The sequence below is a fragment of the Nicotiana tomentosiformis genome, chromosome 6, assembly GCF_000390325.3.
Source record: "Nicotiana tomentosiformis chromosome 6, ASM39032v3, whole genome shotgun sequence".
Taxonomy (NCBI): domain Eukaryota; kingdom Viridiplantae; phylum Streptophyta; class Magnoliopsida; order Solanales; family Solanaceae; genus Nicotiana; species Nicotiana tomentosiformis.
Window position 1 is genome coordinate 116,587,033 of NC_090817.1, and position 23,398 is coordinate 116,610,430.

Genomic DNA, 23,398 nt, shown 5'->3' on the forward strand with positions numbered 1-23,398 from the left:
CCGAACCAACCCCGAAAGCACATTTTTCGGGGTTGAGCTTCATGTTGTATTTCCTCAAAATCTCGAACATTTCCTGTAAATGGGTCAAATGGTCCTCTGCGCGCAGGGACTTAACTAACATGTCATCAATATAAACTTCCATTGATTTACCTATATGTTCTTCGAACATTTTATTTACTAGGTGTTGGTAAGTAGCTCCTATATTTTTTAGCCCGAATGGCATCACATTATAACAATATGTTCCATATTTGGTGACAAATGAAGTCTTTTACTGGTCTTCCGGGTTCATTTGGATTTGATTATACCCGGAATAGGCATCGATAAAAGTAAGGATCTCGTGGCTGGCCGTGGCATCGATCATGCGATCAATGTTGGGCAGCAGTAAGGAATCTTTGGGGCATGCTTTGTTCAAATCCTTATAATCCACACACATTCTAAGTTTGTTCCCTTTTTAGGCACTACAACTACGTTAGATAACCATTCAGGATATTTCACCTCCCGAATGGACCCTATCTTGAGAAGTTTAGTTACCCTGTCCTTTATGAATGCGTGCTTTACCTCGAACTGGGGTCTTCTCTTTTGCTTTACCGGTCTGAACCTAGGGTCCAAGCTTAGCAGATGCGTCGTTATGTCCGGTGGGATCCCTGTTATATCTAAATGTGACCAGGAAAAGCAATCAATGTTATTGATAAGAAATTGAATAAGTTTCTTCCTGAGTTAGGGGATCAACCCCGTTCCCAAGTATACCTTCTGTTCGGGCCAGTGCTCGATTAGTGTGACTTGCTCAAATTCCTCAATCGTTGATTTGGTAACGTCGGAATCATCGGGAATCACGAAGGATCGATGGATCCTCTGATCATCATCTTTTTCGGTCTTCTGGTTATCTGGTCGGGTCAAAGCCGATGTCTGTGATTTCTATTTGGTATCTCATTCCCTTTCTGAGCCTGACCCCTTTATTGGCGAAGGCGAGAATATTGGTTTCACTTTCTCGATGACGAACATTTCTCTTGCGGCTGGTTGTTCTCTGTACACGGTTTTTGACTCCTCTCGATGTTGGGAATTTAAGGACCTGGTGTAGGGTCGAAGGTACAACTCTCATGTTGTGGATCCACGGCCTTCCAAAAAGGGCGTTGTATTTCATGTCGCCTTCGATCACGTGGAACTTTGTTTCCTAGATGGTCTCGACCACGTTTATCGGTAGAATTATCTCGCCTTTGGTGGTTTCACAAGCCATATTGAATCCATTTAGAACTAGGGTTGCGGGTACGATCTGGTCCTGCAGTCCGAGTTGTTCTACGACCTTCAATCTGATGATGTTGGCTGAGCTACCTGGATCAATCAACACACACTTAACTTTAGTTTTATTCATGAGTACGGATATTACCAGTGCATCGTTATGAGGTTGTATGACTCCTTCTGCATCTTCATCATTGAAGGACAAAGTTCCTATGGGTGTGTAATCTTGAGTTCGAGATCGCTTTTCTCTCACAATCGATGTCTTAGTGCGTTTAAGCACCTGTACCTGAGAGGTATCGGCGCCGCCGATGATCATGTGAATGACGTGTTGCGGTTCTTCTTGTTCGTTTTCCTTGCCGAAATCCCTATTTTTAAAATGGTTCTTTGCCCTATCGCTTAAAAATTCTCGAAGGTGCCCTTTGTTGAATAACCGGGCTACTTCCTCTCTTAGTTGCCTGCAATCTTCCGTTCTGTGGCCATGGGTGCCATGATATTTGCACATTTGATTGGGATTCCTCTAGGCAGGATCAGTCTGCATGTGTCGAGTCCATTTAGTGTCTTTGATGCGTCCGAAAACCGAAATGATGGTGGATGCATCAATGCTGAAGTTATATTCCGATAACCAAGGCGTTTCCTTAAATCCGACAGGCCTATCGAACTTACTTCTGTTCATCAGCCCTCGAGACCCTTGACCTCGATCACTTCTCTTGTTATTTTGTCCGAGGTTATGTCTCAATTCGCTGATTCTGCGGTTTCCATTGTATGGTCGGTATCGATCCCCGATCGGACATTGTTCTCGATTAATATCCCTTCGAACAACGGATTCAGACCTCAATTGGTCATCTTCGACCCTAATTTTTGATTGGTACCGATTGTGCACGTCGGCCCACGTGATGTTTGGGTATTCGATCAGGTTATGCTTTAACCGCCGTGAAGCCGTCGAACTTCGTTCGTTCAAACCTTGAGTGAAAGCCTGAATAACCCAATCGTTTGTGACTGGTGGCAGGTCCATTTGTTCCCTTTGAAAATGAGATACGAACTCCCTCAGCATCTCGTTATCTTTTTGTCTTACCTTGAAGATGTCCGATTTCCTTGTTCTGATTTTTATGGCGCTGACATGTGCTTTCACAAAAGAATCTGCTAACATGGCGAACGAGTCGATGGAATTTTGTGGTAGGTTGTGATACCAAATCATTGCTCCCTTCGAGAGGGTTTCTCCGAATATTTTTAACAACACAGATTAGATTTCATCGTCTTCCAAATCATTTCCCTTGATATCACATGTGTAAGAAGTGACGTGCTCGTTGGAATCGGTCGTTCCGTTATATTTGGGAATTTCGGGCAAACGAAATTTTGTGGGGATTGGTTTCGGGACTGCGCTCGAGGGAAACGGTTTTTGCACGAATTATTTTTGAATCCAACCCTTTTATCATTGGTCTGATCAACCCTAGTGTTATAAGTTTCTACTTTTTTTTCGTTGGCTTTGACTCGCTTTGTGAGTTCCTCGAGTAATTTAGCAATTTCGGGAGTAGTCCTCGATTCTTGCTCATTTGACTTCGCTATAGCTGGCTCCATTCTGTGGGTGACTTTTGTTCCTTAAGCTTTTAGGATCACATATTTCAAAAGTCTTCTTTTTTTCTATAACTTTGTGCCAAGTCAAACTAAATTATCTAAATTGAAACGGAGGGAGTAATTTCTAGCTAGTAAATCTTTTCTTTTTACTTCAAATGTTGATTTTAAGCAACAAATTTTATAATGAATTATTTATCGCCTAGTAGTTTCAGCTTAATTATTACCTCACATTATACAACTTAGAATCTTTCATGGTTAAGCAAATAAAATGCAATTATTTTAATGAGACTAATATAGAGTCATTTAAGGAGTTTAATTATTTCTATTTTAAGGAAGAACTATAGAGCGAAACTCAAAGCATACATATAACAACTATCTTGAGTTAATGATTATTCTAAATCGAGCCTCAACTCCTAATTTCATATATATTACGAGAGTTAAAAATTCTTAACTAAAAGCTCAAAAAGCTAAGTGGTGCAAAATCAGGTTAATTTACCCTAAAAACGGATAACAATTAAATTTATATGTGATTTTAAGGATATACGAATTAATTCAATACAAATGATAAATGACGTTAGATTAAACAGATCACGTAATAAATTGTCAAACCAATAAGAAGAGTGATCCCGGACTCAGTAACGTCTTAATGAAATGCCTGCCTTCGATCCCGGGCTCACACTAATGAAGAACTGATGAATAAATGTAAAAACTTTAAAAAATAGAGAAACTAAGAGTATATTGCCTTGATATGCGTGTTACAATGTATCCCTATGAATAATAATCTCCCCCTTTATATAATAGGTGAGTTTTATCCTAAATACAATTCTAAAAAAGGTAAAAATCTTTCATTTTGCCGATCACCGATACGAGCTGAGATTCGCGCCGTGATATCCGGTTAGGCACGGACGTCACGGCCCTTTGTTAGTCGTGCGCATCTACTTGGTAATATTCTCCAAAGTCTTCAATCTTCAGATTGTCCCTCGAGGATATCCCCGAGGGCAGGTGCCTTTCCCGATCCCTAATACGTAGGGTTCTTCGTTCTGACTCCGATATAATACGACCATGTTCCTGCTCCGATTGGCTCACCGAGAATATGAGTCATGGAGCGGGCTCAGTTTTACCTGTATACAGATAGTCCCCTCATTTCTCAGAGAGTATACTTGCCGAAAATATGGGAAACGACAGATGACTCCGGTTCCTTCCTTCGTACGTTTTGATGGGGAGGCAAAACGTCCCATCAATCGCGTCGTTCTGACTTTGGACATGTATCGTTCTCCGACAGGTTGCCTTCGAATGTGAAGCATCAGATGTTTCTCTATAAAAGCATCCTTCCTTTGTCCTTTTTCTACTTTCCGATCAAACCGCTATCTTCGAGCCATCAACCATTATCAGAATCTTCATCAAATCTTCAAATCTTCATCCTGTTCTTCAATCTTCATAGCAATTTCCAGATTTCTACCAAAATTTCTTCAAATCTTCATACCCTGTTCTTCATCTTCAAAACCCATCTTTCCGAAACTTAATGTTTATTCTCCAAATTTCTAACTTTCTCTCAAATGATAATGGCAAAAATATCGAAAACCGTTCCTCAAGAAGTTTTCTCTTCATCTTCTCAGCTGGCCGCTGGTACATAAGCGGTCGCCCCCGAGATGGTGGCCCTCGAAACGACTTCTCCTGTTGCGGCTGTTAATGCATCGCCCCCTGAGCCTCCTTTGTCGGCGTTTATCCCGGGGACTGCTCAATTGCTGATGACTTCAAGGTCGAGAATCCTTCGCACAAACATGATCGGTGAGAAGTGGTCTCGAGATATACATGTTCCGTGATCGAGGACGTTCTTCCCATAGTCCATAAAGACTGCGATTGGGAAGGTAAGGACGTAGTAGTCCCCAGGCTTAATGACGCCTTTACTACCTATGTGAACGGTTACTTAAGTGTTTACATTTATCCTTTCACGCTGGGACCGGTGGATCCGATCATCCTGGATTTTTGCAAGAGGTACGAAGTGTGCCTCGGGAAAATCCATTCGTCAATGTGGAGGATTATGACCCTCCTTCATTACTTTGTGAACAAGACCAAATCTCGTCGATTCACAATCGACCATCTGCTCCGATTATACAGTCCCCTGATGTTCCGAGGGGGACTGATCAAGCTTACACGCTGGGCCATCAAAGCACCCTTCTCTAGTATCGACGAGGACCGAGACCGAGGCTTGCAGGGATGCTTCGTCCGAGTGAAGACCGAGGATTTGATTCCCTCAGAATACATGCCATTCCCTGAGAAGTGGAATGCGTCTCGTAAGTGTAACTCCATCAAAAAGATTTCTTCCTTTATTTCGATCTTCTCATTCGTGTTTGTGACTGTGCAATTGTTGCCTGGGTTTCGAATGCGGTCCCTCGGTTAAAGGAGTGGATCAAGGGCATTTTTACTCAGATGTCCTACTTCGAGCACACATATCACAGACTCTCAAAGGGCCGATGGGAAGCCCGTTCTCATGGTAAGGTCCCTTTCCGAATAGTCATCATCATGTCTCCATCTTATATTATACTAACCCCTTCTCTTTATCATTGTAGGTTTGCCTAAGGCCATCAAACTTAGGCCTTCGGAAGGGGATGCAGATCTGCCCCCGCCCATTGATCCCTCTGTTGCTTCCACAGAGGGAAAGAAGAAAAGAAAAAGAAAACCCTCGGGCTCCCCGAGCTTCGGGGCGAAAAAACTGAAGAAGCGGGTGCTCCGCAAGCCCAGGAGGGGATCCAATTCCCGTGTGCCTACCTATGACTCCCTCCTTCGGCTTAAGGATGAGTCGGAGGATAAATCTGTCTTCGTAACTCACGGGATGACCACCTATCCCGGGGATTGGGATGCATCTGAGGGGGAGACTCGCGAGATCGACCCCTTCCAACTCAGAAAGCCGACGCGGATCCCCGGGGTAAAACTTCCCAGGATGCCGGTTCTGCACCGAAGGAAGTTCCTGACGTGATTGAGATCTAGGGGGTGACCTCTTACACCAAGTCTATGCTCGAAGAAGCATACGCGAGGAAGGAGAAATATAACGAAGGGGCTCATGGCGTGGACGATCCCCTTCGTTCCCTTTTTGACGACATGGACTCGTCCGTCTTGGAAGACTTTTCTGGGCTGGGCGACCTAGAAGTTTCGAGAAAGGATCCGTCATCAGAAGTCGGAGGGCTAAACATGATCCCAAAGTTAGTCAACCAGTTCCTCTCCCCTAGTGCGGACCCCGACCGTAAGAGGTCGATAATCATCAGTGTCCTAGAGGATGCCCAGGTTCTTTATGCTCCCGTGGGAGTAGCGAGCCACCTTCGATGCCCGGTGACCGAAGAAGACCAAGCAAAAATGAATAAGGTGGACGTGCCTTGCTTGTTCAACGAGGCGCAGCAGGTACTGAATTGGGTAAGGCATCATTACGCTTTTTTGACCTTTGACTTAGTCCTTGATATTTCTCATATATTCTTTCTTTTACCCTTTTGCATGCCTCAGCACTCCATCACAAAAGCTTTCTTTGATACCTGATTAAGACTATCTATCTTGAGGCTGAGGTCAAGGAGCTTGCCGAGAAAAGAGACATGTATAAGCTTCTCAGCGAGCAACACGAAGGGATCGTCACGAACCTCCAGACCGAGCTAGATGTGGCACAAAAAGAGCATGCCGACTTGGTGAAAAAGGTAAAGGTTTTCTAAGTTAGCTATGAAGACTTATCCTTGGAGACTAACGACCAAACCTCGCAACTTCATTAGAAGATTGACTAGATCGACCAACTCCGAGCTGAAATGAATGAGTTCCAAGCCATGGCCGGTGTTTGGAAGAGAAAAATGGATCGACTGGTTTTGGGGAGGGAGACCACCGAGGCACAATTGGCATTGGGGAGGTTCAACTCCGAGTGGAAAAAGTGAAAGCCTATGCTCGAGCTTGACAAAATGAGGACCTTCAAGCACAACTGGGTTCGGCCATTGACGAATGGGATGCCCTACGTAATGAGCTTGAAATGGAGAGGTCCAAGTCGGAAGCAACCTTGGCTGATGTTGAAGAGATGGTAGCTCAGTATATGGCTGATGTTGAAGCAGCCGAGGCATGCCTGAAGACTATTGCTGAGTACGTGAGGCGGCTATCCCATAGGGAGACCCTTGAGGAGATCCATACCCGAGGCTTCGACCTGTCAGTCGAGCTTGAGGATGAGAAAAGACTTAAGGTCGAGGCCAAGAAGCTAGTCGAACCAGACGATGAAGAAGGATCTGAAAACTCCGGAGAACCCGAAGATGAAGAAGGCCCCGATGGTTCTGGTGATGAGTCGGGTCCTGGAGAAGATCATGCATAGATGCCTTAGGATTTTTTGTATTTGTTTTTGTATCTTGTACATTTATTTTGTTGAGGCCGTGTTCATTGGCCTTTGTAAAGACATTTCAGGGCCCTTTTGGCAATCTTGAAGTCTATTACTTTTAGCATCCTAATGGAAAAAATTTTAAATGCCTTAGCACAGAATCAAACATAATAATAAGTTAGTTTTCGGAGGTCCGAACAAGTCTCGTCCTCGATACAAGTTTTTCTTGAAACTTATGGGGGCTTAGAGTGACCAGAAGCTTTCCCCAAGATGCTCTTTTAAATGTTTTTAGACCATATCTTTGCCGAGGATGGCCTTTGAACAGGTTTGGAATTTTATTGAAGGCCTTATGTTTTGATTACGGGCTTCGAACGTCTCCGACCATTTTTAGGGTGGCCGTAGCCTTTTAGGTTAGGGCACTGCCTAATAGGTTTTGTGCCTTCGAATTTTGATTACCCGAGCCGTCCGAACTTATCAAGGACGGCAATCCCCGAGTGGGGTTAGCCCTTTGGGCTCGGACAGGGGTGGCCCTTGGGCTCGATAGTTCTCGTGTAGGAATAGCCCTTGGGCTCGATACTTTTAAGAAGCAAAGAGTGTTTGTTAGCAAGGTAAAAACTTTCTTTCATTTCTGTGTGTAACGTAAAAGATTGCATAAAATCTCGTGTTGTGGCCGGGGTGACCTACGCAGGCACGATTCATTTGACCGTTTGGCCCTTACAATGAATCCTAATCACCGAGCCTAGACTGTTTGATGACAGAGTTTCCTTCCTTACTAAAAATCATGACCCGAGGGTAATGGCTCCCAGTATTCGAGGTCGATCATCAAGTGGACTCGAATACTGTTGATGCGACCATTGACTCCGATTTAAAACTGGTCTTTGACTCTAAGTTAGCACGATTTATTGTTGCCTCGTTAAAAACCTTGCCGGAAAACCTATTTGGGAGAAATCCGGTTCAAGCTAAAAAGAGTGCAACGCATGCTTTCAAGCCTAATCAGCTACATTCTCCTTTGGCCGTTGCCTACAAGTGTTAGCCAAATAAAATAAATAAAAGAAAATGAATGGTGTCCTACCTTAACAGTAGTATCGTTTTAAGTGGGTCACATTTTAGTTGTTTGGTAGCTGTGTTCCATTTCCCGTTTCGAGTTTGTACGAACCTTTACCGGTAATACCGATGACTCAATACAGACCTTCCTAGTTTGGTCCTAGCTTCCCTTCATTCGGGTTCCGAGTGTTCTGTGTTACTATTCTTAATACCAAGTCCCCGATGTTAAAGTGTTGGAGTATGGCTCTTCGGTTGTAATATATTTCTATTCGCTATTTTTGGGCGGCCAGCCGGACTAGAGTGGCCTCGCACCTTTCATCCAGTAGTTCTAGGCTCATGCTCGTGGCCTCGTTGTTTGACTCTTCGATTGCATATCAGAACCTGAGGCTCAATTCTCCCACCTCGATCGATATTAGTGCTTCAGCACCGTAGACTAACGAAAACGGGGTGACCTCAGTACTGGATTTTGAAGTCGTGCGATATGCCCACAAGACTTCACACATGATTTCCTTCCACTTCCCTTTAGCATCGGTCAATCTTTTCTTAAAGTTTTGAAGGATTGTTTTGTTTGTCGACTCTGCCTACCCGTTCCCACTAGGGTGATAGGGTGTTGACAATATCTTCTTGATCTTATGGTCCTCAAAAAATTTGCTGACCTTGCTTACGATGAACTGCTTCCCGTTATCACATACTATCTCGCCCAGTATACCGAACTAGCATATTTTGTGGTCCCAAATAAAGTCGATGACTTTGTTTTCTCGGAGCTTCTCGAACGCTTGAGATTCAACCCATTTAGAGAAATAGTCAGTCATAAATAGTATAAATTGAGCCTTACCGGGTACCCATGGTAGGGGAGCGACAATGTACATTCCCCATTTCATGAACGGCCATGGTGATAGGACCGAGTGTAGAAACTCCCCGGGTTGGTGGGTCAATGGTGCGTACCTCTAATAACCATCATATTTTCGCACGAACTCCTTCGCATCTTTCTCCAAGTCGATCCAGTATTAACCAGCTCTGATTATCTTACGAACCAACGATTCTGTCCCCAAATGGTTCCCACAGGTGCCTTCGCGAACATCCCTCAAAACGTATTCGGTGTCTCCCGATCCCAAACATATGGCGAGTGGGCCATCGAATGTTCTTCTAAATATGGTATTATCTTCGTACAGAGTAAACCTGACCGCCTTCATGCGCAGATCTCTCAATTCTTTGCGATCTGAGGGCAGCTTCTCGGTCTTTAGGTAATCTATATACTTATTTCTCTAGTCCCAGGTTAAACTTGTCGAGTTTATCTCAGCATGGAATTCTTTCACTACCGATTTTATGAGTTGTACGATCATCCCCAAGCTGAATTCATCATCATCAACCGACGACCCCAAGTTAGCCAGAGCATCGGCTTCACTATTTTGATCCCGGGGTACGTGTTGTAAGGCCCACTCCTTGAATCGATATAGCGTCACCTGTAGTTTATCTAAGTATCTTCGCATTCGTTCCTCTTTCATTTCGAATGTTTAATTAACTTGATTTACCACGAGGAGGGAATCACATTTGACTTCGATCACTTCGGCCCCCAGGCTTTCAGCCAATTCGAGACCTGCGATCATGGCCTCATATTCGGCCTCATTGCTAGTCAATTTCACAGTTCTAATAGCTTGCCTAACTACGTTAGCCGTGGGCGGCTTCAACACGATGCCGAGTCCGGACCCCTTTGCATTTGAGGCACCATCCGTAAAGAGGGTCCAGATTCCCGAGGAGGTCCCCGAGGTTAACAACAATTCCTTTTCGAATTTGGGTATTAAGGCCGGCATGAAGTCAGCCACGAAGTCTACTAAAATTTGAGATTTGATGGCTGTTCGGGGTCGATATTCGATATCGTACCCGCTAATTTTCATGACCTATTTGTCTAATCATTATGAGAGCTTGGATTTGTGCATTATGTTCCTCAATGGGTAAGTAGTTATGACACATATGGGATGGTATTGAAAATATGTCTTTAACTTCCTAGAGGCGCTTAGTAAAGCGAGCGCCAATTTCTCCAGGTAAGGATACTTTGTTTCGGCCTCGCCTAGAGTCTTGCTAACATAATATATAGGAAATTGCGTACCTTCTTCTTTCTGGACTAAGACTCCACTTACTGCTATCTCGGATAGTGCTAAGTATAGGTACAATTGCTCGTCTGCCTTCGGAGTATGAAGCAAATGTGGACTCGAAAGGTACCATTTGATGTTCTTCCAAAGCTTGCTGGCATTCCGAGGTCCACGAAAAGTTATTCTTCTTCTTCAGCAATGAGAAGAACCTAGGGCGGCTATACGCTCGGTTAACCTTTGAATGACCTTGATTTCTACAACTTTGATTTTTTCGGGATTGATCTCGATTTCCCGGTTGGACACCATGAATCCAAGGAACTTCTTGGACCCGACCCTAAATGTGCATTTCTCTGGGTTCGGCTTCATATTGTATTTCTTCAGTATGTTGAAGGTTTCCTGCAAATATTCCAAATGGTCCTCTGCTCGCAGGGACTTAACTAATATGTCGTCAATGTAAACCTCCATTGATTTTCCTATTTGTTCTTCGAACATCCGGTTTACTAGGCATTGGTAAGTGGCACCGACATTTTTTAGTCCGAACGACATTACGTTATAACAATAGGTACCGTATTTAGTGATGAAGGAAGTTTTTTCTTGATCGCCCTGGTCCATCCGAATTTGGTTGTACCCGGAATAGGCATCGAGAAAGCTGAGTATCTCATGGCCGGCAGTCGCATCGATCATGCGATCAATGTTATGCAAAGGAAAAGAGTCTTTAGGGAATGCCTTGTTCAAGTCTTTATAGTATACGCACATTCTTAATTTATTTACCTTTTTAGGCACTACTACTACGTTTACCAACCAATCCGGGTACTTAACTTCCCGAATGGTACCTATTTTAAGGAGTTTGGATACTTCATCTTTGATGAATGCATGCTTGACTTCAGACTGAGGCCTCATCTTCTGTTTAACCGAGTTTAACTTCGGGTCCAAGAGGGGGTATTTCTGGCAGGATCCCTGTCATATCAAGGTGGGACCAAGCGAAACAATCTATGTTAGCTATAAGGAATTCAATGGGTTTTTTCCTAAGCTCAAGAGTTTGCCCTGTGCCTAGGTATACCTTCAGATCGAGTAAGTGCTCGGTCAATCTGAATTGTTCTAGCTCCTCAACCATTGACTTGGTGGTATCGGAATCGTCAGGGGCTATGAACGACCTAGGGACTCCGTAATCATCATCCTCGCTTGTCTCTTACTTTTCTGGTTCGGTCGGGGCCGGTGTCGGTGATTGCTATTTGGTTTCTTCCTTGGTAACCGAACTCAGATTCTTTAATGTCGAGAGTACATATATTAGGGTCACCTCATTGACTGTGGAAATTTCTTTTATGACCGACTGTTATCCGTAAACAGTCTTGATCCCTCCAAGTGTGGGGAATTTCAACGCCTGATGTAGTGTTGAGGGTACTTCCCTCATGTTGTGAATCCACGGCCTTCCAAATAAAGCATTGTATCTCATATCTCCTTCGATCACATAGAACTTTGTTTCCTGAACGGTTTCGGTGGTGTTTACCGGCAAGGTTATCTCCCCTTTAGTAGTCTTGCATGCCATGTTAAATCCGTTTAAAACTCGGACTACATGCACTATTTGGTCTTGTAGACCCAGTTGTTCCACAATCCTCAATCTGATGATATTGGCCGAGCTACCTGGATCAATTAACATACGCTTAACTCGAGATTTATTTATGAGTACATATATTACCAGTGCATCATTATGTGGTTGCACGATGCCTTCAGCGTCCTCGTCGTTGAAAGATACGGTTCCCTCCGGTACATAATCTCGAGTCCGTTTTCCCATTCTAATGGACACCTTAGTGCACTTTAACATTGGCCCTTGGGGGACATCAACTCCACCAATGATCATGTTAATGACATGCTGAGATTCCTCTTGCTTGATCTGCTTGTTGGAGTTCCTATTCCTGAAGTGATTTTTGGCTCGATCACTCAGAAATTCTCGGAGATATCCGTTATTAAATAACCGGGCTACTTCTTCTGTCAGTTGTCGGCAGTCTTTGGTTATGTGACTGTGAGTGCTATGATACTTACACATTAAGTTGGGGTCCTTTTGGGCAGGATCAGATTGCAATGGTCGAGGCCACTTAGTATCTTTGATGCATCCGATGGCTGATACGATACCGACAGCGTCGACGCTGAAGTTGTACTCCGATAACTTTGGGGCCTCCTTAGACCCGATGGTTCTGTCGAAACCGTTTTTACTCATGAGTCCCCGGTTATTATGACCTTGATCGCTCTTTCTTTCACTCCTTGTAGGGTTGCGGCCGATCCCATTAACCCTTCGATCTCCATTGTATGGATGATACCGATCTCTATTCGGTCTTGGTTCATGATTGATGGCTCTTTTGGATCTGTCACTAGTTCTGACGGGATAAACGGATCTGGAAGAGGCCCCGAGCTGATCGTCTTCGACCCTAATTTTTGATTGGTACCTGTTATAGACGTCGACCCAAGTTACCGCCGGGTGTTCTATCAAATTTTGTTTCAACTGCTGCGAAGCCAATGAGCTTTGGGGATTGAGTCCTTAGGTGAATGCCTGAACGGCCCAATCATCTGTGACCGGAGGCAGATCCATCTGTTCCATTTGAAACCTCGACACAAATTCCCTGAGCATCTCGTTATCTCTTTGCTTTACTTTGAAAAGGTCTAACTTCCTGGTCTCAACCTTGATGGTCCCGGTGTGCGCTTTTATAGAGGCATCTGTAAGCATAACAAACGAGTCAATAGAATTATGGGGTATGTTGTGATACCATATCATAGCTCCTTTTGAAAAGGTCTCTCCGAACGTTTTCAGCAGAACGGATTCAATTTCTTCACCTTCCAAGTCATTCCCATTGATGGCATATGTGTAGGAGGTCACATGTTCATTTGGATCAGTTGTTCCATTACACTTCGGAATTTCGGGCATACAGAACTTCTTTGGGATCGACTTCGGAGCTACGCTTGAAGAGAAAGGCTTTTGGATAAATTTCTTGGAATCAAGGCCCTTCAGTATCGGTGGTACTCCTGGTATTTGATCGACCTTGGAGTTATAGGTCTCCACTTTTTTGTCGTTGACTTCAATATTTTTTTCTCCTAATTTTACCCGTTTTGTCAGTTCCTCAAGCATCTTTGTTATCTCGGGGTTGGTCCCGGGTTCTGCTTCACCCGACCTTTCTGTGGCCGGTTCATTTCTGCGAGCATTTTTCCGGGATGGTTCAGGCTCAACTCTGCTGGGGGCGCGGCTTTGATTCTGCAACTGGGCTATTTCTGCGAGTGCATGTTGAGCCTGTAACATTTCGAAAACCACCCGCAAGTTGATCCCATCACCTTCGCCGTCGTGTGTACTCCGGGATATCGACCGGGCTCCCCCACAAATGCTGTTTTCGGGGTTAGTAGGCAAGTTTGCTTCGATAGCCACGTGTGAGTTAGCATCGATTAGATCCGCAACTGGAACTCCGTTAGGGTCAATAGAGGGCACCTCATTGCTGGGCACCACGTTGTTGTTCCATGGTGGCCGGACTCAGCATCAACATTCAAATGGGCAAATTGAGAGTTTGATATTTTTAATTTGACCTGAAATTAAAAGCTCAAAGAACAAGGGTAAAATAGAGTGCGTTATGAAAATTTGTATCAATTTGCCACTATTATCCTTAGCCTCATAGTGGGCGCCAAACTATTTACCCTAAAAAATGGATAATAATTAAATTTATATGTGGTTTAAAGGATATGCGAATTAATTCAATAAAAATTATAAATGGCGTTAGATTAAACAGATAAAGGACGTAACAAATTATCAAATCAACAAGGAGAGTGATCTCGGACTCAGTAACGTCTTAATCAAATGCCTGCCTTTGATCCCGGGCTCACACTAGTGAAGAACTGATGAACAAAAGTAAGATCTTTGAATAACAGAGAAAATAAGAGTATATTGCCTTGATATGCGTGTTACAATGTGTCCCTATGAATAATAATCTTTTTCCTTTATATAGTATGAGAGTTTTACCCTAAGTACAATTCTAAAAAAGGTAAAAAATTTCCGTTTCGCCGATCACCGATACGAGCCGAGATTCGCGCCGAGATATCCGATTAGGCACGAATAACACATCCCTTTGTTAGTTGTGCGCAACTACTTGGTAATATTCTCCGAAGTCTTCAATCTTCAGATCGGCCCTCAAGGATATGGCTCTGATATCTCCGAGGGCAGGAGCCTTGCCCGAGCCCTAATACGAGGGGTTTTTCGTCCTGACTCCGATACAATACAATCATGTTCCTGCTCCGATTGACTCACCGGGAAGACGAGTTATGCAGCGGGCTCGATTTTACCCGTATACACCTTTACAAGGAGGAAGAATGCAAAGCAATTCTTAAAAAAATAATTGCAAGAAAAATCATTTCAGACGATTAACCTTAATCATGCTCGATGATGAACTCAACTCATCTCAATTACTTGATTCATAAGGTACGATATTGAAGTTAGGATTCTTCTCTATCTCTCAAATGACTAAGCGCATGATCAACTAGAGAAGAAAGTATTCATTAGGTATATATATATATAAAGGAACGTTCTTGTAGGGGGTGGAGGTTTTCTCTTTTTCATTTCATTCTTTTAAAAATTAATACGACTGCAATAATCAAGAAACTATTGAAATCTGAACGTGTGACTTGTACTACTGCCATGAATTTGTAGTTTCATGGTCAATTACTAAAATGCATATTGAGGATAACACAACCATAATTTATTATATGGGAGAGAGTTGCAGTATGAATTTAAAAAAATAAAATTATTAGAAATTGAAATACAAAAACTCATTTGATTTATAAACAAATCCCGCACCGGTTAATTGCAAAGGAAATCCCGGTAGTGCTGGAGATGGTGGAATTCTAAGGGATCACCTCGGTCAATTGATCATGGCCATCACTGTTTATCTAGGTGTGACCACCAATAATTATGCGGAGGCACATGCTATTAAAATTAGATTGAGATAGTGTATTGGTCATGGCTTCAATAGGCTAACAATTGAATCTGACTCTCTACTTGTGATACAAAAAAAAGAAAGAATTGCACCTCCTGGTAGATCAAGGGTGGATATCCAAGCTATGCTAAGTGATGGTTCATTCCAATTTAATCGCATCTTCAGGGAAGGAAATATTCCAGCAGACCTTTTAGCCAATCGATCTTGCTGAACATGACAAGAAAATTGCTTTCTTCATTGAGGCTATAAGCTTACCAAGGAAGACTACAGCCACAATATAGAATGGTGAGAGGAGTCGTCCTAATTTTAAAATTAGGGTGAGGAAAAACACCTTCATATTCGACCCGTTTTGGTGGTACTAAAATTTTAAATTATATTTCTTATCTCATAACCCAATATGATTTATCGATATTCCACTAATGTAATATTGGTAAATTTACTAGTATCCGATATTTACATCAAATCATTTTTGCCTCTAATGTTTCCGGTGCAATAAGCACTAGGTATTCAACCTGCATGTTTGTAATTTGTTAAATTTTCCTTCCCGCTAAATTTTATGTGTTACTTTTTATTTTTGCGCACACCTAAAAAGATACTAATTAAAAGGAGAATATGACTAAATTAACATTATTTTCGTTCATTTCAAAGTAACACTACAAATTGATTTTATCACATTAATCTCTCTCCATATTTATTCTCTTATTTTCTAAAATGGAATATACTTTCCTATTTACTTGTCATTTTCGTTAAAATTCGTTGTTCCAAGATACTTGAAATTTTAGAATATCGAAAAAGAATTGATTAATTTATTCAATTTACCCTTATTACTCTAATAAATGTTCTAGAAAGAACTAAAATGATTGAAAGGTCAATTTAGTCAAAACAACTCATATTATTGACAAGTAATGCTAAATTGACAAGTAAATAGGACCAAAGTGAGTAATAAAAATTACTCTATCTGCTTATCTTAGCATTTTCGTTTAATCTTCAATAAAATATGCTTTTATAGGATTGTCATATCATGTTGAAAACCACGACACTATAATTAACTTATTAGTATGTAAAAGGTCCAATTTTTATTTCTTAAACCAGACTAGTGCAATTGATTATAGATTTTGGAAGTGGTCCAGTAATGAGTAAAAATTCCTCCATTCATGCAAAATCCTTCTGGAATTTTTCTTGTGAGACTATTATCCCAAGCGACTAAGTCCGAAACACTTGGTAGATTCGAAATCTGCTGAGGGATTGAACCACTTAAGTTATTGAAACTGAGATTAATTATCTTCGTTCAGAGTCCTAGCTGAGATGGTATATATGATGCATGTGAGATGATTATTAGGCAATAATAGTTTTTCAAGCTGAGTTTTTCGTGCAGAACTCAAAAGGTACATCCCCTGTAAAGGCATTTGTGCTGAAATCCAGTACTTGAAGTTGATCAAAATTTGCCAATAGTTATCGAGGGACACTGGAACAGGACCAGTAACTCTATTAAATGGTACATGTAAATATATAATATTTTGTATATGGCTTACTACAGAAGCAATAAAATCACCAGAAAGTTCATTTACACCAAGGTTCAGGCTGAAAAGTGAAGAGCATGAAACAAAGGCTGAAGGAAGCCCACCATTTAATCGATTAGTTGAAAGATCAAGCTCCTCCCGTTTGGGTTCGCAATGAAGGGTCCATCCCATATCTAATATGACCATTAATTTGGCTTCTTAACAAATTTGTCGACTAAGTTTTCATGACATTTGCCATGACATCATATCCACTATAACAAATTTGTGGACCAAGTTTTCATGACATTTGCCATGACATCATATCCACTATAACAAATTTGTGGACCAAGTTTTTATGACATTTGACATGACATCATATCCACTTTTAGGCCAAGGATATTTTGCTATAAATAGAGAAGCTTTTCCTCATTTGAAAACACACCAAAATAAGAGAGACGCAATAGAAGTTAGAGAGAGTAATCCACAGATTGTAGTTTGTGAGATAAATAGTGAGTGTGAGTAATATTGTAGTGAGGTGTTTAAATAAAGAGTGTTATTTATTTTAAAATTGTAGCAGTCTCTTGACACTACTAAGTTGTAATATTAGTGGTAATATTGCTCCGCTCGGATATTATATGTTACCTCGTTAAAAGAGTTGGTGTCGTTGTTACTCTCTTGTGTTATTATTATTTGCCGTGGATATTATTTCTGGACGGGATTATTATTTTTTCCCCTACAACGTGGTATCAGAGCGATGTCAAATAATGGTACGCTGTCTTTTCAGTACCTCCGTCTCACAAAAGATAATTATGAAAAATGGTGTCTACGTATGAAAGCCATTCTTGGCTCCCAGGATGTGTGAGAAATCGTAGATAGAGGGTATACAAAACCCGATAATGAGGAAACTATGCCTCAAAATGAAAAAGATGTCTTGGCAAAGATAAGGAAGAAAGATCAACAAACCCTCATGCTCCCCACCAATGTTTGGATGATGCCATGTTTGAGAAAGTGACAGATGTTACCACCTCAAAGGAAGCTTGGGAGATTTTACAAAATTCTCTTCAAGGAGTTGACAAGGTGAGGAAGGTAAAACTTCAAACTCTAAGGGCTGACTTTGAAGTTTTAAAAATAAAATAATTCGAATGCATTTCAGATTATTATTCAAAAGTGAAGGATGTTGTAAATCAATTAAGAAGATACGGGGAGGACATACAAGATATCCGTGTGATAGAAAAGATCCTTCGAACTTTAACACCTAAATTTGATTTTATGGTGTGTGCTATTGAGGAGTCGAAAGATTTAGACTCTATGCTGGTAGAGCAATTGGAGGGTTCTTTACAGGCCCACGAAAAAAATATTAAAAGAAGACAAGAAGTGCCACTGAAGCAACTTATTAAAACTCAGGCATCCTTTAAGGATTATGGAGGTGAAAAGAGCTATCGAGAAAACGGACGAGGCCGAGGCCGTGGCGGTTATGGAAGAGAAAGAAGTAATGGTAACAACTTCAACAATGAAGTTAAAATCCACCAAACATTCAGAGGTCATGGTCGTGGAAAAAGAAGAGGGAGAAGACGTGGCTACTACCAAGAAAATAATAGACAAAGGTATAACAAATCAAAAATTGAGTGTTATAATTCTCATAAATTTGGCCATTACTCTTGGGAATGTCGTGGCAATGTTGAAGAAAAATCTAACTTTGTTGACGGCAAGAAAGAAGAATATGAGTCAACATTGTTGATGACACTCAAGAAAAAAGACATGGATGATTCCAGCTCGTGGTATTTGGACAATGGAGCAAGCAATGATATGTGTGGATGCAAAGAGAAGTTTGTGGAGTTCAATAACGGTGAGAGGTGATGTGTCTTTTGGAGATACCTCAAAGATTCAAATCGAAGGGATATGTATGATTCTAATCTCTTGTAAAGATGGTAGTCACAAGCTAATTCAAGATGTTTATTATGTGCCAAAATTAAAAAGTAATATTTTGAGTTTGGGACAACTTCTTGAAAAGGAATATGACATCCACATGTAAAATATGCATCTTTGGCTTATAGATTCAGGTAGAATTCTAATTGCTAAAGTGCATATGGCAAAGAATAGATTATTTCTCTGAATCTTAAAACAATTGATGCAAAGTGTTTGAAGGCTAATGTGCGAGATGAATTATGGTGTTGGCACATACGATTTTGACACTTGAATTTTGAAGCACTCAAATCAATGGAAGAAAAGAACATGGTACATGGGATACCATCAATCAACCATCCCAATCAATTGTGCGAAACTTATCTTCTTGGAAAACATGCAAGGAGGAGTTTTCCAAAGGTGGCCATGTCAAGATCAACTAAACCGCTTTAGCTTGTTCACACTGATATGTGTGGACCAATCAATTCACCTTCTTTTGGTAAAAGATACTTTCTACTTTTCATTGATGACTTTAGTAGAAAGACTTGGGTTTATTTCTTGAACCAAAAATCTGAAGCTTTTGCTGCCTTTAAAAATTCAAAATACTTGTGAAAAAAGAAAGTAGCTATGAAATAAAAGCTTTAAGGTCAAATAGAGGAGGCGAATTCAGTTCAAAAGAATTTAATGACTTCTGTCAGTCTCATGAAATTCATCGTCCTCTAATGGTACCTTATTCACCCCAACAAAATGGAGTTGCAGAGAGAAATAATCGAACGATTCTTAATATGGCTAGATGTATGTTAAAAGCTAAAAGTATGCCCAAGGAATTTTGGGCAGTAGCTGTATCTTGTGCAGTTTATTTGAACAATAGGTCTCCAACAAGGAATGTTAGAGATCAAACCCCTCAAGAAGCATGGAGTGGAAGAAAGCCAAGTGTCAAGCACTTGAGAATATTTGGGAGCATAGCGTATGCTCATGTGCCACATTAAGGGAGAGCGAAGCTTGATGATCGAAGTGTCAAGCATATATTTGTTGGCTATGATACGAGTTCAAAAGGCTACAAGTTGTACAACCCAAGTAGCGGCAAAATGATAGTGAGTCGTGATGTTGAATTTGATGAAGAATTGGCATGGAATTGGGAAGCTCAGGAAGAAACTTTATATGATTTCTTCCATACTTTGGCGATGAAGAAGAACCAGAGACCGTGGAACTTGTGCAGGATACAACTCTACCTCCTTTTCCAACCAATGTTGCATCTCCTTCTTCTCAACAAAGTTCAAATGAGCAACCACAAAGGACAAGGAGTATTCAAGAGCTCTATGATGACACGAAAGAAGTTACTAATTTTGATTTTTTATATTGTCTCTTTGGTGATAGTGAACCAATGAACTTTGATGAAGCTGTTATAGACAAAAGGTGAAGACAAGCCATGGAGGAGGAGATTGAGTCAATAGAGAAGAAGAACACATGAGAGTTAACAACTCTTCCCAAGGGTTATTGCGCAATTGGAGTAAAATTAGTATACAAGAAAAAGAAGAATGCTAATGGAGATGTGGAGAGATACAAGGCACGACTTGTGGCTAAAGGCTACAAGCAAAGGCAAGGCATTTACTATGGTGAATTCGCACCTGTTGCCCACAAGGAGACGATTCGTTTGCTGATCTCTTTGGTGGCGCAAATGAAGTGGAAGATCCATCAATTAGACGTCAAGTTAGCCTTCTTGAATGGCTATCTTGAAGAAGAAATCTATGTTGAACAATTGATATTCGTGGTCAAAAGCCATGAAGATAAAGTGTTGCGGTTGAAGAAAGCTTTATATGGATTAAAGCAAGCCCCACGAGCATGGAATAGTTGCATCGACATGTATTTTCAAGACAATGGATTTACTTGTTGTCTCTATGAATATGATCTTTACCTTAAAGTTCATACTAATAGAGATATATTACTTGCTTGTCTTTATGTTGATGATCTTATTTTTACGGGTAATAACCCAAGTTTGTTTGAAGCTTTTAAGAAAGATATGTCCCGTGAGTTTGAGATGACAGATGTAGGGCTCATGTCATACTACCTGGGCCTAGAAGTGAAGCATATGGAGGATGGAATTTTTATCTCTCAAGAAAGCTATACAAAAGAGATATTGAAGAAGTTCAACATGCTCGATTGCAACCCCGTGAACACACCGATAGAAAGTGGGACAAAATTATCCAAGTTTGATGAAGGAGCAAAAGTGGATCCCACATTTTTCAAAAGTCTTGTGGGAAATTTGAGGTACTTGACTTGTACCAGGCCAGATATACTCTTTGCAGTTGGAGTAGTAAGCTGCTTCATGGAAGCTCCTACCTCTACTCATTTGAAAGTCACTAGAAGAATTCTTCGTTACCTAAAAAGTACGATTGACTTTGGGTTATTTTATTCTTATTCTAGTGATTTCAAGATTATGGGATTTTGTGATAGTGATTATGGGGGAGATATTGATGATAGAAAAAGCACAACTGGTTTTGTGTTTTCTTGGGTGATTCTGTTATTTCTTGGAGTTCAAAGAAACAATCCATTGTTACTCTCTCGACTTGTGAAGCTGAATATATAACAGCAACATCTTGTATATGTCATGCTATTTGGCTGAGAAGATTATTGAAGGAGCTCAATTTGCCACAAATTGAAACTACAGAGATTTGTATTGACAATACATCCGCACATGCACTTGCCAAGAATCCGGTGTATCATGATCGAAGCAAGCATATAGATACAAAGTATCACTTCATCAGAGAATACATTGCCAAGAAGGAGGTAGAACTCAAATATTTGAAGTCTCATGATCAAGTTGCGGACATTTTTACAAAACCTCTCAAGCTTGAAGATTTTTAGAGATTGAAATCAAGACTTGGAATGAAGAAGAAAAATCAAAATTAAGGGGGAGATTTGAAGTGTCCATCCCATGTGTAATATGGCCATTAATTTGGCTTCTTAACAAATTTGTGGATTAAGTTTTTATGACATTTGCCATAAAATCATATCCACTATAACAAATTTGTAGACCAAGGTTTTATGACATTTTCCATGACATCATATCCACTATTAAGCCAAGGATTTCTTGCTATAAATAGAGGAGCTTTTTCTCATTTGAAAATACACCAAAATAAGAGAGCAGTAATAGAAGTTAGAGAGAGTAATCCATAGATTATAGTTTGTGAGATAAATACTGAGTGTGGATAATATTGTAGTGAGGTGTTTAAATAAAGAGTGTTATTTTTTTCAAAATTATAGTGGTCTCTTGACACTACTAAGTTGTAATATTAGTGATAATATTGCTCTGCTCGGGTATTGTATTTTATCTCGTTAAAAGAGTTGGTGTCGTTGTTACTCTCCTGTGTTATAATTATTTATCGTGGATATTATTTCTGGGTGGGATTATTATTTTTTCCCAACACACAATTCAGGTCACTTTCCTGGCTTCTATTTTTTTTATTATAAAAAACTGTGTTGCTTCTTATCAGTTTATTTTGCTTCAACATCATGTTACTGTGAGGCTTTATGTCGCAGTGAATGATTCCCATGCCGTGAATGCGACTGGGCCTTAAAACAATATTTTTGGTGTATTTTTTAGCTTCAACCTCAGGCATTACTTTCCATGAATAATTCAAATGATCAACCAAATTTCCACCGGAAGCATATTCTAACAATAAGTTATAGAGGAGCACACCTTTTTCTAGGGTGACTTTAATACTAAAAGAGCGAATACTGTGAGGAGAGTCTTCAAACATGTGAAGAAATTCCCTCTTTACTTGGAGCGATTAAGAACGGCTCAACATACAAGACTTTACCGCAATCAGTGATGGAATTAGACTATGATCAACAGTACCAACGTTATCAGTATTATCAGTTGAAGCTAAGGAAACAAAGACAAATCCTCCTTTCCCCAAAGTCCTGCCTCTCTTCTTCATAACTTCTACTTCTTCTTCGTCGGCCATTACAGAACTAGAAGTAGAACTAAAACTAGGTCGTTGTTCTACAGTTTATTTATTAGAATAATTTGCGATTTTCTTTTGTGCTGCTGCTCAGTGTAGATGTTGATGCATTATATTTTAGTCATATAATAAAACCTTTATTTCCTAATTTCTGTTTACCTTATCCATTCCCTACCACTTAACTTCCATTTCAAATTCATTTTGTCTCCTTTCCTATTCCTAATTGGATTACGTAAATTATTCTACAAGTAATAATTTATTAATACGCAGTAAGTTTTCTCAAAAAGATGAATCCTCACACCCCCAAAAAAGAAAAGAAATTTTAAAAAGATGAAACACTTTCAACTATTTTTTTAGTATGATAGAATTGTTTCCTTTTTAGATTTGTCTACATAGTTGATCCGTTCTCAATTTTATCACTTATATACACCTTAATTATTTTCATTGTTTAAACTATAAAAATATACATAGAAATGGAATTTAGCCTCTCTTATATTCCACTAGTAATTTAGGATGGTGAAATTGTTGTTCAATTGGAAGAGGAGGATATTGCAGCTGAAACAGAGAAATGTAATTTCGCCTTAATTTCGTATGTGGTTGGCAATACCCCTTCAATTGGAACTATGGAGCGGCTCATAGCCAGCTGTCAGTGGAACTTTGTGACAAAACCTAAAGTACTCCTTCACAATGATGGATACGTTGTTATTCGTTTTGCTAGTACGAATGACAAATATGCAGTCTTATTCTCTAGGCCTTACACATTGTACAATCAACCTATCAAACTAAGAGCATG

At 40.5% G+C, this 23,398-nt stretch overlaps 1 pseudogene; it reads right to left on the reverse strand.

The window, feature by feature from the left end:
* The window catches only part of LOC104106905 (mitogen-activated protein kinase kinase kinase 20-like), a 29,672-nt pseudogene extending 7,064 nt beyond the window's left edge, over positions 1-22,608 (reverse strand).
* Positions 22,609-23,398: the final 790 nt, after the last annotated feature.